The sequence below is a fragment of the Aquarana catesbeiana genome, linkage group LG01, assembly GCF_042186555.1.
Source record: "Aquarana catesbeiana isolate 2022-GZ linkage group LG01, ASM4218655v1, whole genome shotgun sequence".
Taxonomy (NCBI): Eukaryota; Metazoa; Chordata; class Amphibia; order Anura; family Ranidae; genus Aquarana; species Aquarana catesbeiana.
In genome coordinates, this window is record NC_133324.1 from 619,411,434 (window position 1) to 619,421,837 (window position 10,404).

Below are 10,404 nucleotides of genomic sequence, written 5' to 3' on the forward strand. Positions count from 1 at the left end.
ATTTTTCCTATGTTTATTCACAATTGATGTTTTTGTGGGGATTGCAGCTTTTTATATTAATTGATTATTTTTTGTTTATAGCGCGGTTTCTCTTAATTTTTCTATATAGTTTTGTTTAGTCTGTCCCCAGCACATTCTCAAAAAAGAATTTTGGCTTGCTCAGGTAAGTTTTGGCAAACTACAATCTGGTTTTATGTTTGTGTTAGCAGTGGGGGGTCTCCATAATGTCCCTTTTCATTCAGATGGAGCAGTATAGTGTGAGCTGACACAGTTGTGCCCTGTGCCTGAAGGCCAGCTTGAATTTGTATGGAGGTTGATTGAGATCCTTCATCCACCATTCCAACAATCCTTTGTTGCAATCTTTAATCAGTTTTTCTCATTCATCCATGGAGATTAGCTACTTCATGATAATGTTGGGCACAGGAACAATAAAGTAAAGCTCCAGGCTCATCAGCTACTGTAGCTGATGACTTTTAATGTTCGAATGCTTACAGTGAGGGGGAAAAAAGTATTTATCATACATCACGGGACACAGAGCACCATAGTAATTACTATGTAGGTATATAGGCACCTTCAGGTGATGGACACTGGTATACCCAATACAGGAAGTTCACTCCCTATATAACCCCTCCTCCTACCAGGAGTACCTCAGTTTTTTGCCAGTGTCTAAGGTGTTGGTCACGAGTGAAGACGTGCTCTGAAGAGCTCCACTGGAGGGATCCTTGCTGGATTTAAACAGCCTCCATAGACCGGATCCATCCAAAGTGCCACTGCTGCCAAGGTGGATGGTAACCGGGCCTCGTATACGAAGTATGAGGTTTTGCATGTAACGCCTCTCCTTGCAGGGCTGGACCCCGGGATCCAGGGCTTTTTGGTCATGCTTACATTACCTAAAGCTTTCCTGACGGGGTGCTAATACAGGTCCAAGGGAGTGGAACCCCGATAAAAAGGGACCCGGTCCTTGAAGGTTTGCTAACGCAGCCCGCCGTGATGGATAAAGTTTGGATCTGTCTGTTACAGCAGTATCCTGAAGCGAGGTAAAGGTAAGGGAAGAAGCCTAGGAACTGTAAAAAGTCCACCTATGGCTTTTTCTTTCATGAGTAAAATGTTGTCATGCCTTAAAGTCCCCACTAGGGGAGTAAATGCACATACCTTAGTACATTGCTTCTCAGTCAGCTCAGTGTACCAGCTAAACAGCATGTGTGTGGTCTCAGCAAGCCAGGGGGGATTCCTCATCCAGAACAATTTTTTTTTTTTTTTTTTTTTTTTCAAACATGCTCGTATTTCCCCCTGGGGGAAGGAAGGTACAACAGTAATTTGTACAAACACCCCCCCCCCCCCCTCGGGGGGTGCGGCTGTGGCGGCTATGTTTGTTTTTTATTTCCCCACAGAAGCTTTTTCAAAACTTCCCGCCTCAGCCCTCCCTTCCTCCCCTCTTCTGCACAAACAGCTGACGAAGGAGCGTATTAACGAATGCCGTCTGCGCGCGCAGACTATGGCTAGTTTAAACCAAAAGGGGGAACGTGTTTGATGGCGGAGGGGGTGTGGTTTAAGGCGCGGCGCCATGTGCGGGACGTAAGTCCACAAGGAGCACACAGCGCTGGGGACAACAGAGACAGACACTTCACAGCTAAACCAGCTGGAGTCTGGCACACAGGAGCGTTGGGGGCAAGTAAGGTTGCATGACGGCATTTCCAGTACAGGAAATAACATTACTACTCGGCACCAAAGACTGAACTTTATTAGCGGCATTGTTTTTTGCTAGACTATTTGCTCAGCGAGTTGTGCATTTACTTAGTGCCTCTGCTTTTTGTACTCAGCACTATGGCTTCCAAAAAAGACTCAACCAAGGTACCAAAAATCCCACCCCCAGGCACTGAGAACTCCATTAATGCCTCCACACTGTCATCTCTCCTGAGATACCAGATATGGCAAGCCAGGGTGAGTCATTGGAACCAATTGGTGGTACAGATGCTTCTCACATCTCAGCCCCTGTATATGTGTCTGAAGATGTATTTTCCTCTGCCCTGCAGGGCCTAGAAGGAAGATTAGCAGCTTTAATCACATCCTCCATCCAAAAGGATAGGAAGCGTGTTAGATCCCCCTCCCCCACCTCAGACCCTTCACCAAGGGAACAGTGGGTGCAGGATGAGGTGTTGCCCTCAGGCGATCAAGAGGAAAGGCAAACCGATTACTCCTCTGCAGAGGAGACAACGGTGGATGAACCTTTTTTAGCCTCGCAGTCTGAGAAATTGCTGGTACAATCTCTTGCGGAGATGGTTCGTTCCACTTTCAAGCTACCCCTAACAGAGTCAGCTAAAAGTTCTGTTTCTTCTTTAGGTTCCTTAAAACCTTCACAGCCTTTGCATATGTTTCCTGTCCATGCATTACTAGAACAACTTATTTATGCTGAATGGGATCACCCGGATAAGCATTTTCTCCCTCCAAAGAGATTCACAGCACTCTATCCCATGGAGGAGAAATTCACCAAAAAATGGAATGTACCAGCAGTTGACGCTGTGATTTCCAGTGTGAATAAAAGTCTAACTTGTCCAGTGGACAATGCACAAATGCGTAAGGATCCAAAAGATAAAAGGTTGGAATTCCTGTTAAAATCCTCTTTTTCCAAGGCAGGTGCCATTACTCAGCCTGCAGTCGCTGCAATAGGCATCTGTCAGTCCCTAAAGGACCAGTTTAGACAGGCCCTTAAGTAGGTTGCTGCACAACAAGCCCGGGATATTGCCGAACTACCAAAGGCAATATGTTTTGCCATAGATGCCATGAAAGATTCTATTCACCAGGCGTCCCGCCTTGCGCTTGTGCTAGTACACATGCGTAGGATCCTGTGGTTAAAAAATTGGTCAGCTGAAGCACCATGCAAAAGGCACCTGACTGGTTTTCGCCTATTTGGGGATGATTTGGATAAATATATGCAAATGATTTCTAGTGGAAAAGTACTCTTTTGCCAGTCAAGAGTATAAATGCCCTTCATTTAAAGCGGAGTTCCAGCAAAAAAAATTTTTTTTTTTTTTTGGGTTAAATTTTTACCAGTTAAGGACCTGCCTCGTTTTGGATTTTAGGTGTTTACATGTTTTTAAAACTGTTTTTTTTGCTAGAAAATTACTTAGAACCCCCAAACATTATATATTGTTTTTTTCTGACACCCTAGAGAATAAAATGGCAGTCATTGCAATACTTTTTTTCACACCGTATTTGCGCAGCGTTCTCACAAGCTTGCTTTTTTTGGAAAAAATTCACTTTTTTGAATAAAAAAATAAGACAATAGTAAAGTTAGCCCAATTTTTTTTATATTGTGAAAGATAATGTTACACCAAGTAAATTGTTACCCAACATGTCACGCTTCAAAATTGCCCCCGCTCGTGGAATGGTGTCAAACTTTTACCCTCAATCTCCATAGGCGACGTTTAAAAAAATTCTGCAGTTTGCATGTTTTGCGTTACAGAGGAGGTCTAGGGCTAGAATTATTGCTCTCGCTCTACCGATTGCGGCGATACCTCACATGTGTGGTTTGACCACCGTTTTCATATGCGGGCACTACTCGGGTATGCGATCGCTTCTGCGTGCAAGCTCGTCGGGATGAGGGGTTTTTTAAAATGTTTTTTTTTTTTTTTTTTTTATTAGTTTACATGATTTTATTTATTTTTACACTGTTTAAAAAAAAAAAAAAAAAAAAAAGTGTCACTTTTATTCCTATTACAAGGAAACATCCCTTGTAATAGAAAAAAGCATGACAGGACCTCTTTAATATGAGATCTGGGGTCAAAAAGACCTCAGATCTCATATTTACACTAAAATGCAATAAAGTCATTTAAAAAAATGACATTGAAAAAAAAATATGCATTTTAAGAAGTATGGGCGGAAGTGACGTTTTGAAGTCGCTTCCACCCAGCAGTGTCATGGAGACGAGTGGGCGCCATCTTAGCCTCACTCGTCTCCAAGCACAGAAGGGAGACAGACACAATCGCCTCCGCCGCTACCGACGGCTCCGGGAAGCAGCGGGGGGCACCAGATCGCGGCGGTAGGGGGGGTCCCTCTCCCGCCACCCATAAAAGTGATCTTGTGGCGAATCCGCCGCAGAGACCACTTTTATCTGAAAGCCGACCGCCGCACGAAAACGGGGATACCGGGGTTACGGCAGCTAGCTGCTGCCGTAACGATATCCACCGCCAAAGTTTGGACGTACACCGGCGTGCGGCTGTCGGCAAGTGCTTAACACTAAAAATATAAGTTAAATAAAAGTATACAATTATCTAGATTATGTATTCTAAAAAATACATTTCTTGCTGTAAAATATTAATCCTCATTCGGCTGTTTCCATCATTGCTGTGGGCATATGAAGCCCAATCGCGATTCCTTCCTGGAATGTGCATTCTGAATGTGGTTAACCAGCATGCACCTCGATCTCGCGCATTTGCGATTTAGCGGCGGCCGTAGCGCCGATTGTAACGTTGCCATAACAACGGGCGGCGACGGTGGAAGGTCCTACCCCGTTATGACTACGTAACGCGATAACATGCCCTCGGCGCTGCCCAGTGACTCCTGGGACATGATGACAGACATCTCCCAGGAGCACTAGCGAGCACGGGCGCTGAGGGAAATTACGTCAGGCTCCTTGGAGAGGAATAGGAAGATTACGAGGGACCCCCTAGCAACAGACAAGAAAAGGTGAGTAAAAAAAAAAAAAAAATTTTTTTCCACAGGTTATTTAGATTTAATGCAGCACAAATAATGTAAAAAAAAAAATATGACTAGAACTCCGCTTTAAGCGGACTCTTTCTCCTACGCCAGGGGCATCCACCTCTAGGCAGTGACGACGGTCAGTCTCGGGGTCAGGCCCAGGCACAAAAGTCCTGGGGGCGGAAACCTGCAAAGCAGAATTCCAAAGCCTCATCATGAAGGGGCACCCCCCCCCCCCCCCCCTCACCAAAGTGGGGGGAAGATTTCTGCAATACTCAGAAGTCTGGCAAGAGGAAATTCAGGACAGATGGGTCATCTCCACGGAGTCTCTAGGGTACAAACTAAAATTTCAGAAGTTTCCACCGTCTCGTTTTCTGAGGTCAAACGTTGCCAAAGATTCAGGGAAAAGGCAATCTCTGTTTTGGGCACTAGACCGATTACTGACTCAGGGGGTGATCATACAGATCCCTATAGAAGAGCAAGGTTTGGGGTTTTATTCAAACCTCTTTACGGTACTAAAACCAAATGGTGATGTCAGACCCATTCGAGATCTAAAGAATCTAAATGCGTTCCTGAAGATCCGCTCCTTTTGCATTGAGTCGATCAGGTCAGTGATGTCTATCTGGCGTCTATCAAATTCAGGGATGCATGTCTGCATGTCCCTATATTTCCCGCTCACCAAAGGTTTCTGCAGTTCGAGGTAGAACAGCAGCATTTCCAGTTTGTAGCCTTGCCCTTCGGGGCTAGCTACAGCACCCTGGTTGTTTACAAAAGTCCTGGCCCCACCTCTAGCCAGGTTAAGGGCACAGGGCATAACAGTCTTGGCGTACCTAGACGATCTGTTGCTAATAGACCAGTCGGTGGCTCGTTTGGAGCAAAGCGTGCGCATTACAACCAGTTACCCGGAAAGTCTGGGTTGGATTCGCCTTTAAAACCGCTAAAAAGGCTGGCGTACTTGGGTCTGATCATAGACACAGCCCAGAAAAAGGTGTTCTTGCCTCAGGCAAAGATCAACTCCATAAGAGAGCTGGTGCGGATAGTCAGGTCAAAAGGAGATCCCACCATTCGCCTTTGCATGAGGTTGTTAGGAAAGATGGTGGCTTCTTTCGAATCGGTTCCCTATGCCCAGTTCCAATCAAGACTATTGCAAAAAAGTATCCTGTCAGCTTGGAACAAAACAATTCAAGCTTTAGACTTGCCAATGCGGCTGCCCCAAGGGTGTCCCAAAGTCTCGGTTGGTGGTTACTAACCCAGAATCTGCTGAAAGGAAAATCCTTCAGACCAGTTATCTGGAAAGTGGTAACGACAGATGCCAGCCTTTCAGGCTGTGGAGCAGTACTAGAGAAGACAACTGTCCAGGAACAGTGGTAAAGAACCGAAAGATCCTTGCCCATCAACATCCTAGAGATTTGGGCAGTGCGTCTGGCTCTGAAGGCCTGGACTTTCAGGTTATGGGATTGTCCTGTCAGGATCCAATCTGACAATGCCACAGCTGTGACCTATATCAATCACCAAGCGGGCAACAAGAGTCTTGCAGCGCAGACAGAGGTGAACCATATTCTAACTTGGGCAGAAAGGAATGTTCCGTGCCTGTTGGCAGTCTTCAGTCTGGGAGTAGAGAATTGGCAGGCGCACTACCTGAGTCGCCAGCAGTTATTCCCGGGGGTATGGTCCCTTCACCCTGATGTGTTTCGGGCTGTTTGCAAAAGATGGGGACTCCGGACGTAGATCTTCTGGTGTCCAGATTCAACATGAAGTTAGTCAACTTTGTTTCCAGGACAAGGGATCCACTCGCATGCGGAACAGATGCGTTGGTGACCCCGTGGGATCAGTTCTCACTAATTTATGCATTCCCCCTATTCAGTTTCTGCCATGACTTCTTTGCAGGATCAAGCTGAAAAGAAAGCCGGTAATTCTGGTAGCCCCAGCGTGGCCCAGAAGGTCCTGGTATGCAGAGATTGTAAAGATAGCAGTGGAGGATTTATGGTCCCTTCCACTATGGCCAGACCTACTCTCACAGGGGCCGATATTCCATCCTACCTTACGAACGCTAAATTTAACAGCTTGGCTATTGAAACCCACATTTTGAAAAAACGTGGGCTTTCCGGGTCAGTTGTCTCTACCTTGATTAATGCAAGGAAGCCAGCTTCCAGAGCTATATATTATAGTCTGGAGGGCTTATGTTTCCTGGTGTGAATCCAAGGGTTGGCACCCTCTAAGTATATCATGGGCAGAATTCTTGCCTTTCTACAATTAGGGGTAGAGATGAAATTGGCCTTGAGTACTATTAAAGGCCAAGTCTCAGCTTTAACGATTTTATTTCAAAGACCGCTTGCTTCACATTCTTTAGTCCGGGGTTTTATGCAAGGGGTGATGCGGCTAAATCAGCCAGTTAAATCACCTTTGAGCCCTTTGGACTTGAACTTAGTTTTGTTAGTGTTACAAAAACAGCCATTTGAACTGATACAGCATATTCCCTTAGTCCTTCTGACAAGGAAGTTAGTGTTCTTTGTTGCTATATCCTCAGCAAGGAGGGTTTAGGAATTGGCTGCTCTTTCTTGTAAAGAGCCATACTTGATTATTCATGAGGACAGAGTGGTGTTGCGCCCTCGTCCAGGTTTTCTACCAAAAGTGGTCTCAGGTTTTCACCTGAATCAAGATATTGTCCTGCGATCGTTTTTTCCAAAACCATGTTCCAGGGAAGAGAAGTCACTACATTGTCTTGATGTAGTGAGAGTGATCAAAGTCTATTTAAAGACGACTGCTCACATCAGGAAGACTGATGTCTTATTTGTGCCGCCAGAGGGTCCTAAGAAAGGACAGGCAGTGTCGAAATCCACTGTCACTAAGTGGATTTGGCAAGTTATAATTCAGACTTATGATTTAAGGGGTAAGATTCCACCTTTTCAAGCCAAAGCGCACTCTACCAGGGTGGTTAGTGCTTCTTGGGCAGTGCGTCACCAGGCCTCCATGGCTCAGATCTGTAAGGCCGCAACTTGGTCTTCAGTACATACTTTCTCCAAGTTTTATCAGGTGGATGTAAGAAGGCATGAGGATCTCGCCTTTGGGCGCAGTGTGCTGCAGGCAGCAGTATAGGTCCTTGAGTCTGGGGGCACCCTACGGGTTGTCTTCCTCCCTTCAAATAGCATTGCTATGGGACGTCCCACATAGTGATTACTATGGTGCTGTGTCCCGTGATGTACGATAAAGAAAATAGGATTTTTATAGCAGCTTGCCTGTAAAATCCTTTTTCTTGGAGTACATCATGGGACACAGAGGTCCCGCCCCTTATTCTGGGGTTTAAGTATATTGCTTTGCTACAAAAACTGAGGTACTCCTGGTAGGAAGAGGGGTTATATAGGGAGTGAACTTCCTGTATTGGGTAAACCAGTGTCCATCACCTGAAGGTGCCTATATACCCACATACTGATTACTATGGTGCTCTGTGTCCTGTGATGTACTCCAAGAAAAGGATTTTTACAGGTAGGCTGTTATAAAAATCCTATTTTGATCCCCTGCTGATTTTGTACGTTTGCCCACTGACAAAGAAATGATCAGTCTATAATTTTAATGGTAGGTTTATTTTAACAGTGAGAGACAGAATAACAAATATCCAGAAAAATGCATTTCAAATATAAATTGATTTGCATTTTAATGAGTTTAAATAAGCAAGATTTCTGGCTCCCAGGTTTCTTCTAGACAGGCAACAAGCTGAGATTATTAGCACTCGCAAAGGGAGTGCTCCTAATTGCAGCTTGTTACCTGTATAAAAGACACCTGTCCACAGCAGCAATCAGATTCTAATCTCTCCACCATGGCCAAGACCAAAGAAGCTGTCTAAGGATGTCAGGGACAAGATTTTAGACCTTGCACGAAGCTGAAATGGGCTACAAGACTATCCCCAAGCAGCTTTGCTGAGAGGATGACAACAGTTGGTGCGATGAGTCGCAAATGGGAGAAACACTAACTCTCCGTTTCCCTTGGTCTGGGGCTCCATGCAAGATCTCACCTCATGGAGTTTCAATGATCATGAGAATAGTGAGGAATCAGCCCAGAACTGCACGGGAGAATCTTTTTAATGATCTCAAAGCAGCTGGGACCATAGTCACCAAGAAAACAATTGGTAACACACTATGCCATAAAGGACTTAAATTCTGCAGCATACACTAGGTCCCCCTGCTCAAGAAATCACATGTACAGGCCAATCTGAAGTTTGCTGATAAACATCTACTTGATTGAGAGTAGAAGTGGGTGAAAGTGTTGTGATTAGGTGAGTAAAAATGAAGCTCTTTGGCATAAACTGAAGTTTGGAGGAGGAATGCTACCTATGACCCCAAGAACCCCATCCCCACCGTGAAACATGGAGGTGGAAACATTGTGCTTTGGGGGCGGGGGTTTTTTTTTTGCTAAGGAGACAGGACAACTTCACTGGATCAAAGGGACGATGGACGGGGCCATGTACTGTCAAATCTTGGGTGAGAACCTCCTTCCCTCAGCCAGGGCATTGAAAATGGGTCGTGGATGGGTATTCCAGCATGACAATGACCCAAAACACACAGCCAAAGCAACAAATGAGTGACTCAAGAAGAAGCACATTAAGGTGCTGGAGTGGCCTAGCCAGTCTCCAGACCTTAATCCCATAGAAAATATGTGGAAGGGAGCTAAAGGTTCGCGTTACCAAATGTCTGCCTCAAAACCTTCATGACTTGAAGAGGCTCTACAAAGAGAAGTGGGACAAAATACCTCCTGAGATGTATGCAAACCTGGTGGCCAACTACAAGAAACGTCTGACCTCTGTGATTGCCAACAAGGGTTTTGCCACCAAGTACTTACAAGTTTTGCAAAGGGGTCAAATACTTATTTCACTGATTTAATATGCAAATCAATTTATAACTTTTTAAAATGTTTTCTGGATATTTTGTTATTCTGTCTCTTACTGTTAAAATAAACCTACCATTGAAATTATAGACTGATCATTTCTTTGTCAGTGGGCAAACGTACAAAATCAGCAGGGGTCCAATATTCCCCCCCCCCCCCCCCCCCTCACTGTACCTGTCCATGAATCCAGTGGTGTCTTCACCTGACTTGACTGCTTTGGGTGCTGCCACCGCCATCTTGGCTAAGGAAAACTGGCAGTGCGACTTCAGTCTGTTCCCTACTACACATGCACACTGTGCTTTGTGAATGGCCCGGTGGGAAGAGGCCCGAAATTCTGGTTAAGGGGGAGGCAAACAAGTGGAGCTCCACTTTAAGATCTCAAGGTGGACATGTTACCTTGAGATTGCCAATGCTTTTCCACAATTTTTGTTCTCAAATCCTCAGACAATTCTTTGATGCTCTCTCTTCTCCATGCGGCACACAGACACAAAACAGAAAGGTTGAGTCAATTTTTCACCATTTTAAATTGTTGCCTGTGTGATCTCTGTATTGTCAGCACGTTAATTGATACAGGCACATCACAAACTTGAAATGCAATTATTTCTAACAATTTTGTCCACTCAATTTTTCGAGTTTTGCGTGGAATGTGACAGATTTGGCTGTTTCATACCAATGCAAACAAAAGAAATAAATATGAGAATGCCTAAACATTTTTTAATTGCAATAGTTTTCTGGGCAAAGTGGTGCACTATCTGATGAATGAAAAATGGAGATGGAGAAGATTTCAAAATCCAGGTTCCACCTAAAACTATCACTTTTGTGAGGGTT

The 10,404-nt window shown here is 44.8% G+C and overlaps 1 protein-coding gene across 2 annotated transcripts in view; it reads left to right on the forward strand.

The window, feature by feature from the left end:
* ABRAXAS1 (abraxas 1, BRCA1 A complex subunit) overlaps positions 1 to 10,404 on the forward strand; it is a 62,079-nt gene that overhangs the window by 49,141 nt on the left and 2,534 nt on the right. The gene's annotated exons all lie outside the window — the stretch shown is intronic.